Source organism: Ischnura elegans, chromosome 7, assembly GCF_921293095.1.
Source record: "Ischnura elegans chromosome 7, ioIscEleg1.1, whole genome shotgun sequence".
NCBI classification, from domain to species: Eukaryota; Metazoa; Arthropoda; class Insecta; order Odonata; family Coenagrionidae; genus Ischnura; species Ischnura elegans.
In genome coordinates this window covers 97,145,360-97,172,984 of record NC_060252.1, presented here as the reverse complement: position 1 = coordinate 97,172,984, position 27,625 = coordinate 97,145,360, and the positions used below count along the sequence as shown (strand labels likewise).

The window sequence follows — 27,625 nt, the reverse complement described above, 5'->3', positions numbered from 1 at the left end:
CATTCATAACAGTGAAAAGTTCATATCTGAATGATTGGTTACATCTATTGAGTGAAAGCAAGTTCAATCTTGTTTACTTCCACGGCATCCAATGTGTGCAAACACCCACTGCTAGCGGCTGGAAACTGTGAATGAGTCGCAATTTGTACAGAGTATTTTTCAATGGCACTTCACATAAGTCTTCTACTTTGGGCCATGTGAAACAATTTGATGGACCTTGTGGATGTATAAGCAAGACACTAATGTCATTCTCTTCTAAAGACACTGCAGTGATTTTTTAAATTGACCAGGTTTTTCGGAAACACACGAGTCATTCATGGTGAGATTTTGAGTACTGTACATGTGTCATTATATCTGAATTTGTTAGAGTCACAGCCTGTTTGATTGTGTGCATTACAGAGCGAGCTTTAGTTGTCCCGTGTCTGTTAACTACCAAGACATAAAACTGTCGATGCCATGTACAGGTGCTACTTTCACCTAATTATTTTTTGTCTAAATTGAGCTAATTAGCATGTTTAAATGCAAGTTTCATAGTAGGCAAGAATTTACTTACTTAAAGAAAGTGATAAATATCAAACATGTACTTCATGGGAAAATAATGTCTCAGCAGCTTTTGAAGAAGTGAGAGTGAAATGTCTATGAGTGGCCATGTTCAAATTTTATCATTCTTTACACAAGTTAATCTAAACAACATAATATGGCTGATTTTCCAGTTTCAACCAAACATACAATTGACATATAATGCAGAGCTAAAAAAACTACCAAGACATGAAAGTGTTGATGCCATGTACAGGTGCTCCTTTCACCCAATCATTTTTTGTATACATAGGGTGGTTTCCTATTATTGTTTATTGTCTAAATCGAACGATTATTACTCCTAGAGTGCATATTTCATGCTTTTAGATTTTTAAATGATGATATCTGTTTTTGCAATTAAATGAAAAGTTAAAATTTTCAAGCCTACGAAAACGCGACGCCTGAGTATGAATGCTGCAAAAAGCCCGTGTTACCTCTGGCTGCTTCGTGCCGAGCATGGCGGTAGCGTAGAGTTCCCTTCTCGCAGGTAGTGCTTGGTTTAAATAAGGATTATTAATACCCTATCAAACAAAGGAAACTCTCTGACTAAAGACATTTTTAATAGGTGATTGTTATGGGATGTTTCCCGGAGCTCTGTGCCTCATGCGTGCATTGGTAATCTCAGATGATATAAAACTCCTATATACTCTAGCATCTAGGTCCCTGTGACGTCACATGGAGTGGCATCGCATCGCCGCCAATCTGACCTTTTTCAAATGAGGTTAAAATTGACCATTGACATTTGTCTAAACAGGGATTTCGAAAAATCAAATAAATTGTAAACATATTATGAATGCACTAAAGGTGGGTAACGAATCGCAATCAATGTCTTTCGTTTTCTTTGATGCAGTAAATTACCCTATTTGGCTAGGTTAACATGCGTTAAATGCAAAAGTTTGATATTAGTCAAGGAAATACTCACATGTTATACAAAGGACTTTTTTAAATTTACTTGCCACAGTTGAAATATCTCAGGTTTTAGTTTGTGACATAATTTTTGACCAATTCCTACAACTCCATCAGATGGCCCCTACTCATGACCAGTTGCACTGAACAACCATCTATGACTTGCTTCCCGTTTAAGACCTTTCCCCAAGTCAAATATCTGAAATGTTTTTTTAATTAGCAGCTGACTTTTATGAAATATATATGATTTATTTCTCATTATGATATCTTTTTACACTATTGTTCTTCTATATGATTCATCTTAAGAAAAGCATGTGCAGTGTCATGTGAGAAATCATCTGAAGTGCCTGCATACCTTAGTTATTATATTCCATACAGGTAAATATTGATATCTGTACTTTTTGCCAGCGATAGGGTTGTACTTAATCTGGAAGAATCACACTCTAATTCTCGTAAAAGTCAAAATGAAGCATCAATGCCACACCAATTAGTGTTACCAAATTATCTTTTTGAATAGCTTCCCTTTCTATTTTACGGATATAGTGGTGATACACACCTTTCTTGGTTCAATCCTAAACTTCAGCCATGAATTTGTCTGAATGATTCTCAATAGCAGTGAACACATCTTGCTGATAAGGAGTTACACAAGAACAATCTTTATCATCATCCAAGTAAAATGAGAGCACAATGTTGATTGAGCACTATGAGGAAGAGGATGCCAACAGTATGCATCAGCATTGGCCCTTAGTCCTAGTTTTTTTTTAGCTCTGCATTATATGTCAATTGTATGTTTGGTTGAATCTGGAAAATCAGCCATATTATGTTGTTTAGATTAACTTGTGTAAAGAATGATAAATTTTGAATTTGAGGCCTGACACTGCAATGTTCAAAGGACACTTTATGACGGTTCGGTTCTGAGCTGAGATAAAGGCATCATTATTCATCATAAGAATACTGCTTTCACATATATAAATTTCAGAGAAATCGGTGATGGTCACCTGACATGATTTTGCGCAATCTGCCTGATTTGAGATGAAATTGCCCTGTTGGCATTTATATAGCTTTAGGGAAAATCCCATTAATAGAGATTACTTTTTAACAAAATGACTAACTTTAATTAGACAAATTAGATGTATCACTAATAGATTTTAATAAAGTGTTTATCTAATATTGTTCACAGGTGTAGTAAGAAAGAATTTTCCAAATGCCAATTATGAAGAAATACGAGGAAAAGTGAGCTGGTTCTTCATGGATTCTGTTGACCTTAAGGAAGGATGATCAGGCAAAAACATTGATATTGATCCTATTGGCCTTTATTTTTCGTATATATTGAACAAGGGCATTTCTTACGGTATCTGTTATTTATCAACACTTATCAAAATATTCAGAAAATGTTTGGCTGGTTTTATTTGTAATCGAAATTCTGACTACTTCTTGAACTGACTTTTAACTTACTAAGCTTATTGAATTAACTCATGCAATACGATCGTTTTTTTACATTTGATGATAGACTGATTAAATAATTCCGTGAGAGGATTCGCTAAAACCTCTTGACAATAATTAAGCACCAGAGGTGGAATACCATCTGGGCCTGGCCCCTTTGTTGTGTCTAATGAATTCAATTTCTTATATATTTCTGAGATTGTGTGGTATATTTGTAAAAATATGTGTAATATTTAGTTAAATAAAATTGTTTTGTCAAAGCAGCACTCTATGTGTTTTCTATTTTCTCCGTAGACCATGTTAAACCAGAATCTCACTGATTTTATTCTTTATTCAATTATTTGTCAGGTAGAAGTCTAAAACAAACTGGTAAGTGTTCCCACAGTGTTCCAGAACAATGCAAAACACATTAGCATGGTACATTATGTTGATGAAGGCTCTCTACTTCCTAGACAGGATGTTCTCAAATGCATTTAAACGCCTCAAAATGCTGAAGCTGTCCCTCACACTAAATGGCACAATGGATGCACTAGTACTTCCATGATTGCACTAAATACATACTGCCACCAGAACAGAGTTTTTAGTTTTTGTTTTGCTAATTTTGATACTTTTTGGATATTCATGCAATATTATTGGATGAAAATTGGATATTAGGTAATATACAAAAGGATATTACATAGATGGCATTTGGCGGCAACTTCGGATATTATGTGGAGATCTAGGCAATGTTGTTGGATGAAAATTTACATTCCAGATACATATATCATTGACGTATTATTTATGTATATCATTTACGTAAATTGACGTATTAGTAATACGTATTATTTACAAAATAAAGTGGGACGTATAGACGTATTATTGATGTATTCAATATCAAAGCAATACGTATCATTTACTAAAGATTTACTTTGGCTCAAAGTAAATAATACATATTATATACTTCTGTGTGCTGACTGGGTTATGAGTGGGTAAACTCAGCTAGACTTTTAGGTGTGCATTTGAATGCCTTAGTGAGGAGTATTTATCAATTTACTGGATAACCCAGACAAATGCCCAGATAGCACAACCATTTGTATACAAATGGTAAATCTTCTGTAACCTTACAAATTGTACCGATTTTTGTAATACAACTGTATTACAGTTGTATTCAAACGTTTTGTATACAGATGATTTGTAATACAGTTGTAATACAAAGGCAAAATACAAGGGAATTTGTAATACGATTGTAATAGAGGACATTTGACACTGTATTACAATTGTAATACGATTGTAATAGAGGACATTTGACACTGTATTACAATTGTAATACAAATGTATTACCACAAATGTGCTGTCTGGGTGTATAGGTACTGGGTATAACAGGGTAGTTTCCTTCATCAAAGAAAATGAAAGGCATTGATTGTGGTTCGTTACCCACCATTAGTGTATTCATAATATACAAATTATGTATTAGGTTTTAGAAATCCCAGTTTAGACGAATGGCAATGGTCAATTTCAACCTCATTTGAAAAAGGCCAGATTGGCACCCATGCGATGCCACTCCACACGAAGTCACAGGGACCTAGTTTCTATACGAGTAGATAGGAGTTTTACGTCGTCTGAGATGACCAATGCATGCATGAGGCACAGACCTTAGGGAAAAATTTCTTAATAATCACCTATTAAAACTGGCTGTGGTCGGAAAGTTTCCTTTGTTGGATAAGGTATTAATAATCCTTATTTAAGCCAAGTGATACCATAGCAAAGTACTCCGCTACCTGAAAGTTCGGAAAGTTTCCTTCGTTTTAGGGTACTCTGCTACCTGCTAGCAGCCAGCATCACAGTGGCATACAATATCCTCGCCCCAAGGTCACCTCACACGGCGAGGCCGGGAACCAGAATGACGTCACACGGAGTTTCCCCAGCATTCCTACTTAGCCGTCGCGTTTTCGTGCGCTTGAAAATTTTCACTTTTCATTAAATCGCGAAAAATAGACATCGTCATTAAAAAATCCAAAAACGTGAAATGCGTACTCCAGGAGTAATAATCTTTCCATTTAGGCAATATAAATAATAGGAAACCTACCTATTCTTCATTTCACAATTTTTGAACTGTTATTATTTAAATAGTTTTTAGAAAATCTCGATATCGTAGTCATAGCGACCGGCGATAACTAGCTGGGTATGGAGGACGTAAAAAATTACAATGTTAAGTTAAAATAAACATTGTTGTTGAAAGCCACGATAAAATTTACGATACGAAATTGACTGGATTCTATCCTGCTACCGTCAGCATAGATGGCGAGCTACCGCAAAATCTCAAAGACTACCTCACATTTACTGAAATTTTGGCTTCCCTGTATTTGAAAATTGCAACAAATACAGGATTGCATAAAATAAAAAAATAATTGAGATTAAGGGCATTGAGGAAAAAATTGTTTATATTTAATTAAAAATCACTTTTATTTTATCATAGGAAGTGAATTCAAAGAAAATCATCATCTGATCATCGACCACATCTGACTCATTTCCACTGCGCGAACCACTTATACATAACAGATTTTTAAATATCATGGAAGGCTGACCTCGTTCTTTTGAACTCCTCATATAATTAAGATATATGGGTCAGACGTTTAACGAAGTCTCCAAAATATATCTTAATTATTTAAAACTCTTGAGGATTTTATTGCATGGCTCCAAAACTTCCTCCTATTGTGCTCCATTTGAAAAAAGGAATTCTTTGGAAATTGCTGTTCCGAGTATTAGCAGTTCATGTGCCGTATGCGGTATGTAATGCGGACCATTAAGCTCGACGTACCTACAGCGCAGCTGTTTCCATGCAATAGTGGCTGAAGGCTTCATCATTATAATCTCATAAGCATTGGATAGTGATTTAAATGTCGCTGAAAATCGATTTTTTTCAATCGAAGTCTTTCTATCTATACCAGTACTCAAATTTGCAGATCATAAGAATAATTACTTTTCTTTCATCACAAGCATCTGTTCGACGATTTTTCAAAATTATGGAAACAGCTTCAATATTTAGTTAAATGCCAATATGAAAAATTTCCTACTTGTTCGTAATAGTTTTATACTAACCCGTAATTTTAGGTGATGGCTTGCTATTTGCGAGAAAACCCCGTTCACATCTTTCGAAGTTCCAGAGCCTTGCTTTGGCGCGTAGGTTATCAGTCCCATCCTTGATCTAAACTTAATCTGAACGTCCTTTTATTCAACAGCTCTTAAGCTCCCATCATTATTTCTTGTCTGAAATTAAATCCCAAATTAATACTCACTTTCACTGTTAAAAGTACATATTATGATTAGAGATTAAACAATATATGTTGATTTTTTCTCGTTTACCTTCGATTTCTCAATTTCCAAACGATAACTAATGTGAAAACACTGTTGAAATTCCTAATTAATGTAGTAATGGAGGAATAATAAGCCGAACGATCATGTGCATTCGTTCACCGGCCTCCTCTTTGTGGGCTTTCAATTATTCATATCAGAAATTTTTGCGCCACAGACTTGGCATGTCATGATGTTTTTTTTAAGCGATGTAGACCTGTAAAACAATGTATTCTACATCTACATAATACCCCGCAGGCCGCCCAAAAGGCGTGTGGCAGGGGGAGTTAGGACACTAGCCATATGCACATTATAAATGAAGTGCTCTAACGAAGTTGAGACTTCATTTATAGTTTTTAAAAGTCCTTTATGGTTCGGGGAAAAAACGAATTCCCATATCTATCCGTTCGGCAAAACATCTATCTTAATTTATCGCTTCTATCGGGCCTGGAAATATAGCGTGGCTCTAATATTATGTTCTCTGTGTCGATCTTAAAGATATCCATTCTCAATTGTTCAAACAATCTAAGCCTAGCGCGCAGCCTCCGAGTCTCAAGCGGCTCCCAGCCTAATTCGCTTAACATCTGAGTAACGCGCGCTGTCTGTACGCTCGTAGCGGTTGTTGACGAACCGAGCAGCCTTCCTTTGTATTTCAATTCAGTTCGCGGATGAAGTCTTTCTGCACCGGATCCCATACACTCGATGCATATTCAAGGTGCGGTCGGACAAATGTGAAATAGCACCTTTCTTTTACTTTCTCATCCGAAAATCTTCCCGCAATACGCCTGACGAATCCTAATTTCTTCAGGGCTATGCCGCAAATATTCTTTATATGTGTTCCCCTCGTGAGGTTCGAGGTTATCGTAACTCCCAGGTATTTCACTTCGTCTGTTGCCTTTATGTTAATACCATCCACAGCATAAACATGGTTAGAGTTGCACGAATTCTGCAAGAAATGTGCCGTCATGCATTTGATCAGATTAAGTTCGATACCCCACTCTTGGCTCCACAAATGAACGTTGTTTAGGTCAGATGATAGAATTTTATAATCAGATTGATCACTAATTTCGGGATAGATGACAGCGTTGTCAGCAAGTAAACGCATTATTGAATTTTAATAGGCGCCATTGGAAACAGTTTATTTCTTTAAAAATAAATGTCAAACGTCTACTTTTCCATTCACCATTGTGAGCAGCATATGCATTTTTATCAGGATATTTCCAGCATCAACTGCTAAAAGTTTGTTGATTTTCTTCAACAAATTCCGTTCTTTGCTATATGTTTGGTTTCTAGCAGTAACTGGAAACGAAAAGGCCGTCAGAAACGGTTCGATAAAGGCCGAGGGTTTAACCAAAAAGTTTTCCCAGCGGTGAAGTAACTGCTTTTTTGCTTTCCATAATGTATTGAATTAACGGAGACTGTATCATATAAATATCAATCCTTACCTGAGTCAATATCTTACAATCGTAGGGGTACCAAAAAACTTTCGTAGATATCCGTCAAATCTTCTTGTTTCCATATTTGTTTGTCCTGGGAGATAGGGGCGCAGCTAGGAGTTAAGTCTAGGGGGGGTTTTAGGCGCAACTAATACTGGGGAGTATGGGGGTATGGCATAACCTCCAGGGGAAGCGGGAGAGGCGGGAGGCCCTCCCCCAGAACTTTTTTTTTAAGATAAATGGTTCAAAATGGTGAGTTTTACGGCTTTCGGAGGATTATTTTATTAGTTTTTTACATTACTCTATAAGTAATATTAATCCAATTAAGTAAAATGGATTAAAATCATTAGCGGTACAGAGGCTACAACGCAATTAAGGAGCATTCATTGTCCCTACCCTTAGCGAAAAAACTGTTGGATTTTAACAGTTACTGTTGGATTTTCTACGGTTACTGTTGGATTTCAGCAATTACTGTTGGACTTCAACAGTTACCGTTGGGTTTTATTAGTTACTGTTGAATTTTTAACTGTTACCGTTGGATTTTAACAGTTACTGTTGGATTCAATAGTGGTCCCAATAAACTTGAAATTTTCAACAGTTTTTTTAAACAGTTTTTTAACAGTTTTTTCGCTAAGGGTAGCGCCATTATCTTTTTCGGTATTTATTAAAGTATTCTAACGATTAAGTTAGGTTTGCATGGAGCTTCACGACGCACTTTGGAGGTTCCCCTCCCCTCAAGGGCTTCCCTCTTCGATTCAAAATAAGGCCTACTCCCTTTAATTTTATTTAAAAATCCAACTGTCTTCCTTCCTCTCCCTCGTTTACCCAACATCCTTCCCTCTAACACTGTTTTTAAAATGCCCTCCCCACTAAGCACTCGCTCCATCCATACCTTCTGTTTCCTCCGTATCTCATCCAGAAACTGCCTTTCTTCACCCACCATAGCCAGAACTTCTTTTTATTCCTCTACCTTTCCGTCCACTTTTACGTGCAGATAACGTGCAGAAAATGCTACACGGAGTGTAATCATGAAACTCATGATGCATCAAATGGGAATGGTACGGAATGTTATGAAAAGTACACACCATGTGTTTTCAACCACCGATACAGGAATATTCGAGCCATTCGGCCCATTCTTTCTTCCGCCGGCCAGCCGCCTGAGCGGAGCGGTGTACCGCTCACCTTAAAACGTTCTAGATGTCGGATAGGCAAGTATAGGCAACATATTTTATGTCAGCCTTGTTGTATGTAGTCTTCCAAAGGATTACGCATAGGATTATTTGAGGAGCACGGAGGAACGCTAAACCAAATCGATGCATTTTACTAAAAAATCCCAAAGACAGTTAAAATTATACATATTTAAATATTGTCATAAACAATACTGAAGTGGAATGAATTTACTGATTTATTGTGTAAAAAGAAGTAAACCTACCGTGTAAAAATTAACAGATAAATCCTATGAAACTAAAACTGACATATATTAACTTGAACTTACCTGAAATCGACTATTTCTTCGCGCAGTGCGTTTTTCCCTCAAAATGTCCATGTTTGACGGCTAGCACAGGTCAACACTATTATCACACAGACCTAGAAGGTAAGAAATATTGTAGGCCATATTCTGCAGAATCCAAATACTCCATTTAAAACTTCCTAAAAAGTAAAAAAAAATTGTTACTTTTGGACAGTTTTTTTTCGATTTGGGACCTCCGTGCGGCGCGGCGTTAGAATTCACAATAATTTAAAAATATTGAATTGTTTGAATAAACTGATCCTGAATTCGCAAAAATGAGAATATTGAGATTTCAACGCAATACATTTTTAAATTCTTTCATTTAATTTTCCGATTTCTATCATTATCGAGGAAAAGTTAGGCGGTTTAATTGCTCTCCTCAACTTTTGGCTCTGTTTATGTTTTTTCCGAGAGTAACCCCATGATATTTTCAGCCTAATCGGAACTGTGTGCCAAACGGCTTTCTAAAGACCGGTCGGCCACCAGGATTGTCCGGGACACGGTTGTAAAATATCGTTCTATCATAATGTAAATATTTTGACATGCCTTTCTGTAACAAATTCAAACTTTAGGGCCATGTGTTAAGACTTCCGCAAAATGTATTGGGTGTTGAAAAGAAGTGCCTTGTCACGTTCTATTTATATCTTATCAGACGGCAAGGAATAGCCAAGAGGTTAATAGCGAGTGCGTTTCCGTTGGGGTGAACAGTGCAAAACACGCCAGCGGGAGAGAGTTTTCAGTCAGTGGCTTTTCTCCGTGACAGCGTGCGTCTCGGAGCGATACTGTGAATTCCCGTATTTATTCGCTCCCAAGAAAGTTGCAGAATAGGAATCATAGCAGCGGCACGGTGTTTTCAAGCTCCTCTTCCATTCTTAAGATCTGAAGTGACCAAATAGCCACTTGAGGTGAGATACATCGAATTTTCAAAGGCATGCTTCTTCCGTTACATATTCGAATTTATCTGGAAAGTAAATGTTCATTTAATAACCACCATGAATCTCAATGTTGACATTCATACACCCCAACCTAAAACTTCTCTCTTGAATAAATTTTTGATGGTATCAGCTGCCAGAATATGGAATTCACTGCCAACTGAAATTAAAAACTTGTCATCAGTAGGTGCATTTAAGACAAAAGTGTACAAGTTGCTTCTCGATAGTGCATGGCAATTATCCTGGATATGAAGCCATGCTGGTGTGATGTGATGAGAAAGAGAATACAGTTTAGTATTTTTGATATAGTATGATGTGTTTTCTACAAGTCTTGCGTTTTACTTTTAGTCTTGAATATATTGTTTGAATAAGTAGTCGTATTGTTTCCAATGTATTTCATCTGTGTGAACATTTTGTGCGCCTGTATTCCCGGGTATCCGCATTCAACATGCAAGAGTGCGTATGTGTTTGTATTGATATATCTTATTTTTTTCGTTTTTCTTTGCATTTGCACTTACTGAGCCTTGTCGGCGTGGTTTTTTGTGCCTCTATTAATTGTAGTGTTATTGTAAAATACTGAATTTTTATCTTTGCCATTTCCATTTTCTGCGTCGGATTTCATGGAATGCGCGAACTTAATAAAGACAGCCCTGTTATCTCAGGTATTTCCACGTTACATCGTGTCTAGGAAAGGTTGGCGAAGTAGACACATATTTTTATTTGTTCATTGCAATTATCACTCCACGGAAATGTATCTGTGCACTGGCTCAGCGAGGGGGGAGGGGGATAATGGATATTTTATTAATCCTTGCACTATTCAATACGTAATATCAATCCAATTAAGTAACATGGATGAGGTCCTGTGCCTCATGGATGTTACTTCATTGGATTGATATCACGTATTGAATAGTGCAAGGATTAATAAAATATCCATCAGAAAGGCGTAAAACTCACCATTTTGAACCGTTTTTACTGGGGTGTCTGGGGGTATGGCATACCTGCCAGGGTTAGAGGGAGGTGCGAGGATTCACGCTTTTAGATTTTTTAAATGACGATATCTATTTTTCGCGATAAAATGAAAAGTGAACATTTTCAAGCGCGTGAAAACGCGACGGCTAAGTATGATTGCTGGGAAAAGCCCGAGTGACGTATTTCTAGTTCCCGCTGTCGTCGTGTGAGGAGACCTTGGGGCTAGTATATGTATGCACTGCTGCGATGCAGGCTGCTAGCAGGTAGCAGAGTACCCTGCTAGCAGGTAGTGCTTGGCTTAAATAAGGATTATTAATACCTTATCAAAAGAAGGAAACTTTCCGACCTTAGCCAGTTTTAATAGGTGATTATTAAGATATCTTTCCCTGAGCTCTGTGCCTCATGCATGCATTGGTAATCGCAGATGATGTAAAACTCCTATCTACTCATGTAGAAACTAGGTCCCTGTGACGTCACGTGGATTGGCATCGCATGGGCACCAAACTGGCCTTTTTCAAATGCGGTTAAAATTGACCATTACCATTCGTCTAAACCGGTATTTCTAAAACCTAATAATTTGTATATTATGAATACACTAATGGTGGGTAACGAATCGCAATCAAAGCCTTTCGTTTTCTTTGATGAGGTAAACTACCCTATTGACTATTACACCTTCAATATCATGTAATTAAAGAAATTTCTTTTTTATAAAAAATAAAATCAGTGCCCTTACTTTCTGGGCATCCCTCGTAGTAAAAATATGTTCTGGAAACGTTCTAGGTCTTGGCGAAGGCCGGTGGTTATCTCTTCGTAGCCGGAAATCCCGCCGGACGTATGTGTTCATCCAAAATGATAGCCTATAGTGACTTCTCGTTTCGATGGTGACAAATGCATCGCAATATGTTTGGAAATTAGGCTTGTCCATTGAACTGTTTTATGCAAACCGTTTCACTGCCAGCTTTTGCTTTGAAAAGTACATCATTACGTAAATAATAATGAAATAAAATTAGTATAATACGCAGTGGCGGCTCGTGAGTCAAATGCTAGGGGGGGCGCACTCCACCGGGGGGTCATAATTTTTTAATATTTCGCGTATTTTATTAAGTTTTTACGGCAATCTAGGAATAAAATTTTGTCATGCCATATGTTCCGTTTTTTTCAACAAAAATACGTAGTTTTCCTAAGAAAGCTTGATTAATAAATACTAAATGCAGTAGACTCTCGGTCATACGGATCGGCTTAGTCCGGACTCTCGATTATACTGATCAATGATCTTGAAGAATAGAAATATATTTGCTGCGATATTTTGCTAATACAAACGAAAATACGTAACATTAGGTTTTAGCGCCTACATTCTTCGTGCGGATATGCCCGCAATACACTTACGTTGTTCGTTTTTCAATCATAATGCGTTATTTGTCAAATCTATACAACATTTGCAATGATTCAGGTAGCAATGACACTTGTAACACCTGAGGAGGGAGGGGAGTGTCACTGACTTCCACTGGGCAACAAACACTACTAGAATGCGCGCGCTTTGCTATTGCATATGTAAACTTTGATTGCGGTGTTCGCGTTGCTTCTTGAATACAGTATGATTTAAAATCAATAATTAAACATTTCTCACACATTTTTAACAAAATCTGAAATACTCACATGCCTTTAGTTATATTGCAGAAGTCCATCCTTCTTTCCTTTTGTCCAGCAAAGTGATCAATTACACGTTCGTTGAAATCAGCGCCGGACAACAATTTCTTTCCGATTGAACACATGGCAAGGGCACTAGTCTATAAATAAACAAGGGACTTAATAAACAAGGGACGACACAAAATGGGCCGACGAAAAATACGACCAAAAAGAACAAGGTGCCTGGACACAGAATTGGGGACAATTTTTCCCTATATTTCCCTAAAACATAAACGAGCACTGTTGATTAATTCAAAATTGTCTTCTTGAATGTACACACAGCACTAAGAAACTTCTTAATGTGCAATTACGCATAGTTAACTCCTCGAAAATGATGTCTGAACTCATTTCACTCCGTTCTTTCCGAGAGTCTTGCCTGGTCTTGCCGTTACATTAAGGACAACTCAAGGGAGATAGAAGTCTTGGTCCACAAATGCTGATTCAGCTGAGGGACGAATTTAAGGTCAGCAAAGGCATTCAAGCAAACAAAAACGTCACGGACCATCGCCATGAGTATAAGATTCATATGTGGTAAACACACGAAACGCCAACGGGTCGCACTTGGAATAACCATGTCTTCGAAATCATTGCCATGATATACATAATAGAATATAAATTCTAGATCGTAAAAGAAGACGACTCTGAACCACAGATAGGAGCTGTAAGGATCTCCGCACTGATATGAACTCTTCGAAGCCACTTAAATCAGACCCAAGTGACATTTTCCGTCAGACAGCTACCGCTCTGCCGCTGAGGAATTAGGTGAACATGAACTAATAGAACAAGGACGGCTAGAAAAATGATGAACCTACACACAAAAGGTGCATTGTACGCGGCACGTCTTGACATTCATTGAATGACTCTATTTAAAGTCACTTTTACGGGTTAAATCATGTTTAATCCTTCATGTTATCACGCACGCACCTATTTCTTAAATTATAAATCAGTGGGGAATGTTATCTGATTTTTCCTAATACTGCAGGTCTTTTGATAAATTTATCTGAAAAATAGGTATCGCATTTCTAATCATCGGGAAGATATGAATACATTGTTAAGGCCTAAATATAATAATATTAGTTTCCCCAAGGTTCTTAAAATTCGTAATCATAACAGAACTGTGGCAAATACTCGAGAATAGTTTTCCTACGTCAATACGGCCTTTGACTGGTTGGATTTTATGTGTTCCGGAATTCAAACACCAAAAAACGCAAGCATAATGGTATAATTTATTTTCCGTAGCAATACCTACCAGTAATTAAAAAATTAAAATCGTTTAACTACACCCAGTACAGTGACCATTCTGATTCCGTACGTCCCTTTTCTGTGGCAGCACCAAGCAGACGCCAGATTAAACGCCCGCCGGCCTGCGCAGCGATGTCAACTCACACGTCGCTCTGCGCATTCTCGGACGACGTCCCAACAAGGGGGCGACATACCCATAAGGATAATGCGTATAGGTTTTGATACATCAGTGCCATCTATGCCAGTGGTCCAAGGCTGCCGCGAAATTTGAATGGACATCTCGGCGCCTGTTCTTTTACGCGTCACGATAGGGCGTGCTATTCAGGCTTAATAATGCTACTGCGATTGCGAGAAACTTAAAAGCAATGAATGTAGGAAAATATTCCTGATGAACTTCCCCAGGTTACTTAACTAGTAACCATAATTCAAGATTCATGTACAAAGTCAACTGGCGATCTGGTGGTTGGTAAGAATAATGATCTCGGAAACTTACTTCAGTGGACATTGGTATTTATTGATACAATAACTGGTAAAAGAAATACAACAATAACAATTTCAATATGACATACTAGAGATGAAATCTGTGGAAGTTAACAATTCTACAAGCACATGAGATGCACAAGCAACAAAAATCAATTACAACATGAGATAGCAGCCTTTGCGTAATAGGAGAAAGATTCCATTACTTAAGTAAACACTCCACAGTTACAGACAAAGAGGGTGACCCAGTATTCCTTGAGGTAGATGTATCTTGCAACACCTCTGGGACAGGGAAAATCATAGGCGGATCCAGAGGGGGGGCACGGGGGCACGTGCCCCCCCCCAGACACTCAAAAATATGCAAGATTTTTAATACGGTCCCATTATCATTACGTTCGTTTTGTATTACGAGGTATCCTTGTGCCCCACCCAGAACAAAATCCTGGATACGGCCTTGCTTGTGCCCCTCCCAGAAAAAAATCCTGGATCCGCCCCTGGGGAAAATAATGCTAATCCTGAAACCATAGACCATAACATTACTTCACTAGAAATAAGCATGCAATTTTGAATATCATTTCATGGAAGATAATTATTTAATTATGAAAGGAGAAGGACATTATTTCGTAGGAAGTTGTTCATGATGAGTACCCATTAAGATATGCAACATATCTTGGCAGAGGAGTCTTAAAATGAAAGGTTCTTATAAGTTAATATCAATCACTTATACGAAAGAAAGTATTCCAAAAGTAGAAAACGAGAAAAGTGAAGAATATTTTATACCAATGTAGTAGAAATTAAGTTCTTACTTCAAAATGAAAGAGATTAAAGTTTTAAGAAATGTAAACATCGTAGAACACTTAATGAATAATGCTCAATTAATGACAATTAAACAGTTGAAAGGACAGAGTTGAAATAGCAAATTACATACATAACCAACAAAATGATTAGCATTAAACAAACGAAAGCATAGCACTAGCGATAAATGAGTAGTTTGAACACTAGAAAAACTGCAAGTACAATGAAAAACATATTGAAATATAAGGAATACAAGACACCATAAAATTTTGAAAACATGAAAAAAGGTTAGCTAATCACAGGTTGAAATCAAAATGGAATAATGAAGGAAACAGAATTACTCACACTTTCATCACCAAATACATTTCATACCCACGCAATTTAGCAATAACCAAGATCATTGAGACTCGTATCCTTCATCGAGCACATTCCAAAATCGTAAGGGACACTGTAAGCAATAAAAAAAGTCTGCAGTTAACACTAATGACTATCAATAAGCCTCAATATCACGTTTGTTTACAGCGAGATTCAATATGGCAGCCCCCAGTTCGTTACTGCTCAGAAAAACAGGCTACACCAGCGCCTCTATGTTGGGTAGGCCGTTGGACCTCCGGAAAAATCAAAACAAAAGAGGTTTTCCATACGATATATCGCAGTTTTGTCGCCCCCTTGGTCCCAAGACTTCCATAAGACACAAGGTTAGACGCGTCATAGCACCAGCGGCCCCCACCACTACCACTCTCCATATAACTGCATGGGGATGGATTGGGACGTTCTGGCCAGCGCCCCACGGCTTCTTCTTCTATACGAACTTCTCGCGCTATTTCTTTTCGTGTTTTTCCAACACTTTCGATGTATGCGACTGAGAAAAACACTTTGATTAATTAGATGTATAATTATAAATTAATGGATATTTATTTTTTTTACTTTTTCAAATATTTGGGAGGGGCGACGTCCGAGAGTCCTTACGGGCAAACCGCCACTGATAATACGCACACTGTCATAAATTAGAAATTAGAAAATCGATTAATAATAATTCTTTGCATTGATAGTTACCAGGGTTGATCAATCAATAACGCAAATCAAGTTATTAAAAGTGGTAATGTGACAGCCTGTGTCTCACAAGGAAGCGTAATCGCCTTTACTTAACCTTTGAAATATTGACAACGGAAATGATTAAATTCATGGTTACAGGGAAACGTACGTAGGAAAGAGTTTCTTTACGTCGCCCTTGATTACCGAGATTAACATTTAGAAATGCTGAAAGTCACCGAAAATTTCGATTTTTTAAAGATTAAGACATCATTTCCTCAAAATGTATCCAAATGAAATCAAATTCCATTAAATTTCGTAAGTAGATGAATGAACAGGGAAAAAATTCTGAAAACTCCCAGTATCATCCTATAAAACCCCTCTCTCAAAATAGAAAATGGCGGAAAAGTCAACCTTTGGGCATCAGACGCCCGTGGTAAAGAACGAGGAACGGCGAAGCCGCGGAGCGCCAACCTTCCCCCTGGCCAGCGAAGCCGGCCCTGGGGACTTAGTGGACAGAGCTTCGAGGAACGGCGAAGCCGTACCGAGGAGTGTGCCGGCAAAGCCGACCGTGTCGTAGCGGAGGGTCCGTTTCCCTCCCTCCCCGGCTCAGAGACTTTCCGAAGCGGAGCTACGAGGAGCGGCGAGTAAGGACTTTGGGGTCATATTACTCGTATAAAAATTGCTTGAACACCCAAAAAATTAGACGGCGAAGCCGGATCCGGGGATTCTAAGGAGCTACGCATCTTAACAAGCGCGCGCGGAATGCCGCGAGTTCATATACGTATTGCATAAGTACAGATATTGTGGTGGTTAGTCACCTTAACTATTGTATGAAATCAGGGTGAATCTTATGAAATCTTAAACATGTTTGTGTTTCCCGCTGCAATAATTGGAAATTTGTACTTATTAGAAACATTTTTATGTGTGCCAAGATAGTAACAGATACTTTTGTGTAGTTCTTACAGAGATGGGGCAAATTCTTTCAAATTGGAATGAGGAAGAGGATAGTGCATTCAACAATCAAGGATGTGGTGTAGTGCCATTTCGGCCAGCCCAGTACCAACAGGAAGAAGGTAGTATTTATCTTATTTATTTAATAAATGCCAAAAAGACATTTGCAGGTTAGTAGCAATAATGAATTAATTCGAAAATGGTAAAGAAAAGAGAACGGAAAAGAAAATGTGAGGCAAAGGAAAAATTTCAGAAGGAAGGAGAGGTAGGTGCATTGTATGCCAAGGTAAAGTCACTATCGAGCGACAAAAGAGGGCAAGCCATGTCAAAAATTAAGAGTAAGGATGGAAGGGTGCTAACTAAGTAAGACTAGGTTCCAAGGAGATGGAAGCAATATGTAGAGTGTCTGTATGATGGCAGGAACAGGCTGGAATAAGTTCGAAGTTGAAGGAAGAAAGTACAGTGGAGAAGGATAATTTTGGGCTGGGGATCTTAAATGGGGAAATCGAAAGATACCTCATGATACGTAGCCAAGGGAAGATGTAGGTATGGACAATATCCTATGTGAGCCTCTTAAGGATCTAGGGAGGGATGGTAAGAGAAGGTTTATTGACTTAGTATACTGAATTTGTGAAGAGGGATGTATATAGGAGGATTTTGTGAAAATAGTTCTATTTCTTCTACAGAAAAAGAAGAATTCCGTAGAATTCTAAGACTTTAGGACCATTAGTGTGATACCGCAAGCGGCAGAAGTGGTACTGAGGATTTTAATCAGACGAATAATCAGGCGAATAATCAGACGAATCAGGCAAACGAGTATTTGGGTGAGAATCATTTCGGTTTCGGAAAAGGGCAATTGAGCTAATGAGATCTCTGGTGGAGAGAAACCTTGAATATAACCAGCACGTGTATGCTTGCTGCGTGGATTTAAAAAAAGCATTTGATAGAGTGTATTTGGCAAATTTAATGGATATTCCCAAGAAAATAGGCATAGATTGGTTACTCTGAGGAGATGGTAAGAGAGGCATGGGATGAGTCAGATGCTGGAGTAAAAGTGGATGAATGATGATTAAATCAGTGAGGTTTGGTGATGATCAGGCATTGATGAGCCAGTCAGCAACAGGGCTGCTGACTCCAGTGGATGCGTAAGACAAGCATTGCGAGGAGCAGTGGAATAACTATGGAAGGCATGAAGGGGATAGATCTACCCCCTAAGACTCAGATAAATAAAAGAATTATTTAAAACTATTGTCTACTTTTGACACATAATAACTGAACCTGCATAGAGTGCCTAAATGATGTAAAATGTATTTCCAGGTACGTCATTTTTGAAAAATTTTCCTCCAGGGCCCGCATTGTCAGGGGGGGGGTTGCCCCCTTAGGCCTCCCCATTCCCCCAAAGCATATTCCTAGTTACACCACTGGCAAGGAGTATGGCATAAGGATGAATCACAAGAAGACCAAAGCAATGTGGGTTTGTAATGCATCGCATGCTAGGAATGTGAGAATCAAGAAAAAATTAAGTGGTAAAAAACTTGAGTCAGTAGAGCAATTCTATCATTCTATTCTAAGCAAAGTTATTTGGGAAGCTCATTAGAGAAAAGTGCAGAAAATAGGATGACATCATGAAAAGAACTGCATCAGCAAAGGAGGCATTCATGAACAGGTCGAAGATGAGAGGATTGTAACTTAAGAGCTTAAAGAAAAGGTTAGTGAAGAGTATGATCTGGATTGTAGCGCTTTACGGTATGGAAACGCAGACTCCTTGTAAGGAGGACGCGAGATGACTGGAGACATTCAAAATGTGGGTGTGGAGAAGAATTGAGAAGGTGAAGTGGACAGAGAGGAGGAGGAACGACGAAGTGCTGGACATGGTGGGTGAGGAGAGCCAATGAAGGGGAATGAGGTTATCTGGTAATTAACCTCATTTCAATAAACTACACAAAAGTAAATTCGACCACATTTATTACAATGGTAAGGGAAACAGATGCTTCTATGTCTCTTGTGCATGGAAGTACTTCTCCGTTTCCATTTCGTCAGCGTCTCTCTCTCGTGGCACCATCCTGCTGCTGGGTTCTATGTACCCTGGTGGCAGCTGCAGGGACCTCAGGGTCCCAGGGCACCGACCTCAGCTAGGTGGTTGGCCTTGGTGACAGCGCTTGAAACTAAGAGCTCCGCCACAGTCAGTTTCTAGAAGAGATACAGAGGAGGCAGAAGATTTGGGTGGAGTGAGTACTGAGCGGGGAGGGCATATTGTAAACAGAGTGAGAGGGTGAAATATTGGGTAAACAATGGAGAGGAAGGGAAAGAATAGGATTGTGAAATAGAATGAAAGAGAGTAGGAATTATTGTGTACTGAAGAGGAAAGTCTACGAAGGGAGGGAAGACTGCCAGGATACTCTTTAATTACCCCATAGAAACATACCTTAACCCTTTTAGCGCAGCAGGCTGATATATCAGCTCTTACGTTGTCCATTATTTAATTTGCTATATGTTATTACATTCCTATAACTTATTTCAGTAAATATAAAAATTATTTGTGAATATTAACCAGTTAAACCTCATCAATTTAAAAAAAAATACATACATGGATATGTAATAAAACAGCTTTTAATTGTTTTTTTAGTTGCTACATTTCATGAAAATACCCTCCGCATTTCTCGCCAGTACACCAGGAAGAAGGATAGCAATAAGAGGGTTAATCAGTGGAATACTTTACTATTAATAATTAGTCAATCTCCAACCCTTCCTTAATCCACTCTCTATGAGTTGAGGATGACTGTATTTTAGGAAATATGTATTGCTGGGGTGCGTCCAAGGAAAAACTGCTCAAAATGTCATGCTTGTCTCAACTTCATCAACTTGCACCAACTGCAACATTTTTAACTATGATGCTAGGAAGTGGCGGATTTGGGAGGGGTCACGAGGGTCATGACCTCCCTCCAAATTGTATCAAAATTTTCGAATTTTATCAATTAAATGGTTTTTGTATCCATCTGAAGGAGTAAAGGGAGTGTATTTGCACATGAATGGTTACAATTCCCATACATGAGAGAAGTTTGAATTGTAGCACTCCCTACCGTAAAAAACAAGCTCAAAAATAAAATAAGATGTGTTCCAACTTTTTAAGCATTAGGGAGTGTTGAATAGGATGCCTAAAATTTAGCTGGCTTAATGCAAAAGGGAGAATGAATTGGTATTTCTTTTCTTTACTTGGGAGAACGTCCCTCTCTGTCCCTCAGTGGTATTCAATACTCTCCGGACCTAGGTTATGACCCCCAAATTCAATGCTGAATCCACCCCTGATGCTAGGAATAGTCAATAGACATGCACCGACTCTCTATTTTGTGGTTGATTTTGCTAATGTCAATAATAAAGTAGACAAAAATTTCCATAAGTGTCCAGTCCTCTTTATCTAAGTCCACGCCCCAGAATTTGTCAGGTGAATGAAGTTTGCTTAGTCAAGGTAAGGAGGACATGTACAAGGCCGTAGCCAGAAAATATTTTCGGGGGGGGTGTTTATGAAATAGTAGACAAACATAAAATTATTTAAATAATAAAAATAAAATAGTGCATACGGTTAACTACACGTATTTATAATAAACCCTTAAAGGAAAATATAAACATATTATTAAATAATTAAATTTAGCCTTCTAGATTTCTTTGCAGCGAACAATTTAGTTAACTCCTCGGTGTCGATGTCAACTCTGCGGCCAAACACAGATGGTATTAAAATATTGAGAAATGATAATGTGTCTTTGTGATTTTGAAATCTCGACGTAAGCAGATCAATGAAATCATCCAAAAGTGGAATCATTATAGTAATTCTAAAATAAGTCTCAGGCTCTTTTGTGTTGTAGTTCACCCTATGATCTAGGCGGACTGTTATTCGCGGAATGTTCATTTCCTCGTTAACAGTTCTGAGCAAGTTCTCCGCGTTCATGAAAAGTTCAGCAAATTTTGTATCAACATTTTGACGAACATCTTCAATAGTCTTAATAATTAAATCGACATGTTGTAAAGCTGCTGCCAAATCGCATAAGGAGATTGGAGTATTCTGCATAGCGACAGTGTGTAAGGTAACAACATTCCTAAGCAATATAAGCCTACAACAAAATCACTTGAAATGACTGCTCTTAGAAAAGAATCAGCCTTTAAAGATGTTTCAGAATCCATGTCACTGCATAAGTTGTATAGTGTATGCACAATTACTTTATAGGTTTCTTTAAATCTTAACAACCCATCATGATTTTCATCCCGACGGGTCTGGCACATTGCCGCAAGGCTTTTCCATTGCGTTTCGGGGAAGTTTTTTCGAAATTCTGTTTTAGGCACTTTGATCGTTTTGCCTAGGACTAGATAAAATTTCCAATCGATTTTATGATTCCAATAGCATTTCGAATAAGCTGAACCTGGCAAGGGTGATCTGAAGCTTAATTTAGATCCAATTTTCAGCTATTTGCGCAGTGTCAGGTTGAGATTTTAAAAATAAATATTTAAATAATTTTTTTCTTGCCATCTCAAATGATGAACAGACCTGTAAAAATTTAATTGACTAGGTAATCGTCATATCTTTGAATCTAAAGCTATGATTTTCACTCTTGAGCGAGCGCGCTATAACGCGTACCTATGAAGTACGCCAATCTTTGAATACTAAGGATTTCAACATTGTACGTACGTTAGAATGGCCTTGTCCATTATTATAATGTACTTTGACGGTCTATTGTCTGATTTATCAAAGCCTGACGAAGTATTGCAGCTAATTTATTTTTAGATCGGCAATTGCTTTAAATAAATGCAATATAAATGCAATCGGATCTTAATAGGAACCGACACCCGTGGCGTTCAAAGTAAGCCGCACGACCGGCCGGGTACATCGTGCTTCGCTTTTCTTGAATAGTCTCGTGTATTCTTACAATGTAATTTTCACTATCTGCAGCGTGATTTTTTAAAGTACAAATTATCGTTGAAAAATTTTTTTAGATCGGCAAGAGGGACCCGACACCCGTGGCGTATAAATTACGCCGCGCGACCGAGCGTGTGCCACCTCTACCATCTGTGTACCCTTTATATCAATATCACCTATAAATGAACAAGCTTGAACTAATTTCTACAAATAAAGATAATTTTTAACAATAATCGAGAGTTATCATGTAAATGCATCTATCGAGGGCAAAGTACGCCACGCGTCCGGTCGTGTAAAAATATCAGGCGCGCCCGCTCGATAGTTAACAAAGCCAAACACAAATATCTACATACCTTCAAATGTACCTGCCACTAAAGATTCGTGATCCTTTTTTCAAAGTTTTCTATCTCCGAAACGGCTTGTTTGATTTAATACAGTGCCCTAAAAAATACAATGCCAAATTGAAATACCTACCGATTCATATTATTAAACTGCTTGATATTGATAAATTGATAGGTATATGTATTACACTTCGCAAGTTTCACTTAAAGTACGGACTCTAAAAAATCATAACTCACTCATCTCTGTAATAATTCACAGCACTATTATTTCACACACTGCCCCTACAACTTCGCTTAGATAATAGGGTGGTTTCCTTTTATTTTTTTATTGCCTTAATCGAAAGATTATTAATCCTGGAGTACGTATTTCACGCTTTTAGATTTTTAAATGATAATATCTATTTTTCACGATTAAATGAAAAGTGAAAATTTTCAAGCGCGCGAAAACGCGACGCGTTAGTAGGAATGATGGGAAATCTCTCCGTACGTCGTATTTCTGGTTCCCCCTCCGCCCGGTGAGGTGACCTTGAGGCGAGGCTTAGCGCTGATACGTCGCAGGCTGCCAGCGGGTAGCCTAGTGCCCTGCCGCCTGGTAGCGCTTGGCTTAAATAAGGATTATTAATACCTTATCAAACGAGGAAAACTTTCCGACCTTAGCCAGTTTTAATAAGTGATTATTAAGACATGTTTCCCTGAGCACTGCGCCTCATGCATGCATTGGTAACCTCAGACGACGTATAACTCCTATCTTCTCCTATAGAAACTAGGTCCCTGTGACGTCACGTGGAGTGGCATCGCATGGGCGCCAATCTGGCCCTTTTCAAATGAGGATAAAAATGGACCATTGCCATTCGTCTACACCGGCATTTATAAAACGAAATAATTTGTATATTATGAATACACTAATGGTGGGTAACGAATCGCAATTATTGCCTTTTGTTTTCTTTGATGAAGGAAACTACCCTATTATTGACTTAAGTCGCATTGGATCACTCTCCAAGACGGAACTGCCTCTCCGTGATTGCCGGCGCGCTTATTTATTTCGTAGACGCGGCACCACGAAACATCAAGAAAAATCTCTAAGCCTATCCAATATTCCTGAATTCAGCTCGAATACGACCCCGAAGTTTCGTTGCTTCCTTAGTTGGCGTAGTACGTGCTATCTAATGATATTTAGTAGTGAGTAGTTATACTACGTAGCAGTGGCGGCTGGTGGTAATTTATCTAGGGTGTGCATTAGAGCAGATATAGGATGATTTAATTATATTATGTTAATCCTAATCCATGAGCGTCATATTTCGTCGTAATAGAATACATAGCAAGCAAAACATATCACTGGTACACTCTACCTTTAAAATTGCATGAACAGAAATAATATTAGCATGCATGAAAATAATTATTCTCAACACACCTTTACAAGTGACGGTAGTTGAAATTCATTCTCTTTTCCTTACACCCTATGAGGAAGTAGTGTAGAAAACGGCTATACAGATGGCTCTGTAGACGGACTAGGATCCTGGGCGCAGGTAGTGTAGGTGGCGGCTACACCACTGCACTACCTGCTAGTCAGTCACCAAAAACATGCGCGTGCGCATTCGCATGGTTTTGAGTCTGCTCCCCTCGCCCCTTTGATCAGCACATACCCCCCCGCTTACCTCGTCCCGCCAGAGCTCCCTCAAGCAATCGCACAAACCGAAAATGCGCCCGGCATGATGCCACGGGATCGCACACTCGTAGAGCGGTGAATTCGAAAAGGAGATAGCTGTAGCGTTCGGAGGCTCATGTTTCTTGCATATGCAGACAGTACTTTTATCCTTCGCGTTGCAAAGGAATAGTTTTCTTTTATAATTTATTCATCTTTGGGTGTGCACTTGCTAACATGCGTATACGCACGCGCCGCCACTGCTACGTAGTATCATTACTCACTACTAAATGTCACTGCGCCGCAATGCAACATCGTCGCGTGAGCACCAAGCAAGCATAAGGTAGGTAATAACTATTTAATTTTTGTTTTCATTTCGGGGGGGGGGGATCTATCCCCCTTGATCCCCTCCCCCCTGGCTACGGCCTTGGACATGTATAAAATAATTGTGAGAGAATCCTGAGGACAGTGGCACAGCGAGGGGGATTGTGGTGATAAAACCCCCGCAGAGCTCAGAGAAATTTTTAAGTTTAATCCATTTCTCTTAATTAGATTTTTATTACTAATAGAATAGTGTAAGGATTAATAAAATATCACTCAGAAATCCATAAAACTCACCATTTTGAACCATTTATCTTAAAATTCCGCAATTTATTAATCTCGCACCTACCGCTTATCCTGGTGGGTGTACCATACCCCCACACACCCTGGTATTAATTGCACCTAAACCCCCCAGCCTTAACTCCTAGCTGCGCCCCTGCCTGAGGAAGCTGGGATTCATAAATCTCATGGTGGTAATTGAAAAAAAAAGAATGCATAAAATGAGGGAAGCTGCTTGACACTTGTCAAACTGCACCTTCAAGCAATGGAATTCAATGAAGAAATATTTAATCTGTGATCAAAGTGAAAAACAAAGGAAAATTGCAAAATTAGTCAAAAGCTGTTACAGAGAGTACTATATGTACAGCTTTTGTGAAAATCAGATTGGGAGTCAATAGAGACTCAGAACTATTTGCTTTACATAGATTACTTGAGGAATTTAGAACAAACACTTAATGGAAAGTGTGTCATGGAGAACATCCTCCTAGAACTACTCTCCATTTCCAAGTCTGGAGACAATAAATCTGCCTAAGGGGTAGGTGCATTTGTGATAGATATCTGCAAAGGGATAGTATTTTATTTTTTGACCTAACAATTTAGGACCTGAATAAATGCAAGGTCGATTCCAGGCAGTCGTATGGTGCACTTTATTTTATAATGTTCTAGTGCAGATTGACATCTGCTGTACTGACACCTTCACACATCCCCCAGCCTACAAACACCTAAATATTGAGGCTGCCCTCAGAGTGGTACATATATATATATGTATGGATGTCTTCTTATACATGAATACATCCAAGACAAACATATTGACGGCAATATAACTTAAGAATTTATCATTAGGGTAAAATTTTTCACACATGATATTTATAATACAAAAAGGCCTTTTTCCAAGCCATTTATTTGCCATAAATATGCAATTTTATGGATGAACCAATTTGCATACTTAGTTAGTAACAAATAGAGGCTCAGAATTTCATTGTTTAACACAAAACCAATTCATATCTTCATAATTTCCACTTAACTTATTCATAATTTCCACTTAAAGCTATCTTATTGTGTCAAATTCAGTCATTTTTTGTTTGCAATAGGATTAGATTCTATATAAAAAAATGAAAAACACATTATTTTGTACTCCTTGTCTTTAAGCCTCCATCATAGGAAAACCTTTTATTTGATGAAATCTATACTGCATATTGCTAAATTATTTAGTGGTAACATTTCCATTGATGTTGCTTCATTTATAACTGAAAGAAATCTTTTCACAGCTCGACGACAAGATGCTGAAATAGCCAGGAAAAAAAAGGCAGATGCTGAAATGGCCAGAAAAAATAGGTCAGGTAACAATGAAGCAACCAATGATCCCAATAACGGTGGAAAGCCCAAAGAAGAAAGTTCTCAGGGCAAAAAATAGACTGCAGCATAATGGTTTAAAAGCCTAGGATGTACACAGGGGTGGTCTGAACAGGTCGGCTGGACAGTAATCGCCAAGGACCCTGAGCTTAGGGGATCCAAACATCGCTCGCCTCTATCGTGAAGGTGTAATAAAAAAGAGTCAGATTACTTGTACCGTTTTCTTTTGCAATTATGAAATTCTAAGTTTTCATTAGTTGCCTATTTTTACAACATACTCAGTGTTAAAAGATTATAAAAGTATAAATAAAATAAAGGTTTCAGAAAATAACAGAGAACCTGATGCTTTTTTGAAAGGGATATTTGAAAAGGATATAGGTTTAGAGGTGTTTTTTTTTTAGATTTCGTTGCAGTTTCATGTATTATGGTTCTTTTCTAATTTCTCACTGAAATTAGAATAGAACCATAATTCATGACTAAATTTTATAAGCTGTGAAATTATCACTTTTCATAGAGTTTTTTCTTACAAAATTGCTATTTTTTAAAACTTTTATCTAGCTTTTAAGAGCCAGAGTAGTGCCAAAAATCCATTTCTGGGCATGCAATTTCCTCAAATTTTCTGAGTGAGGACTCGCAAATTCCCCAGTAAGGGTGGGTAGCATCATGACTCGAGGCCCCCCAAACAGCTCAGACTGCCCCTGAATGTACAATATAAATGGGCTCGTTGGACCCATTTGTTGGACCTCAAGGACCTAATAATAAGAGCTGAGGAAGAGATATGAAGATGTATGGAAGAATGAAAAAAAAAATGCAAATGCAAATCAATAAACCTCAAGTCAAAGTCATTGTGAAATACTAAGTATGTTCCTATGTACATTTTTACATCTGATATGGAATAAACATTGTATGTAATCATGTCGTTCTCAGTAAAAATTGATTGAGGATAAACTGTTTTGGTACCACATACCCATAATATTCCCTAATTTGAACCAAAATTACTTGTGCAGAGTTATTTGGAAAAGGTTAATGATGGGTTCATACATTCAGAATTGAGACCGGATTTCGTTAAAAGAATTGGTTAGATGGGAAGGATTTCTTATAACTAAAAAAAGGTGAAAAAGGTAGTCCTCTGTCAGCCATTTCCTCATAATTTTAAAATAAAAAAACGTGAAAGCTGCCACCCACTTTTCATGAGCTTGTGATGTCATTAAATGTCTGTTTCATTTATTACACATACATTTGGCTATGTTTGTTGCAGAGTCTAATGTTTCTAGTTATGAAACTGTAAATACGGTGTCATTTACAATGAAATTAAAGGTATTCCCATGCAAAAAGATTTAATATTCTGTGAATGATTATCAATCTTGAATATTGTAAAAATCAAATGAAATTTGAATTTATTCTTCATACTACTCCATTTTCTCAATTTCCAAATGCATGCGTTCATAGGCGGATTAAAGGGGGGCACGGGCCCCCCTACACACTTGAAGAA

At 38.1% G+C, this 27,625-nt stretch overlaps 1 long non-coding RNA gene across 1 annotated transcript; it reads left to right on the top strand.

The window, feature by feature from the left end:
• The first annotated feature begins 9,919 nt into the window (after positions 1–9,919).
• Positions 9,920–26,176, top strand: LOC124162176. The gene is made up of 3 exons (XR_006865505.1): positions 9,920–10,106; positions 17,297–17,413; positions 26,049–26,176. It is a non-coding gene; the product is annotated as an uncharacterized LOC124162176 (long non-coding RNA).
• Positions 26,177–27,625: the final 1,449 nt, after the last annotated feature.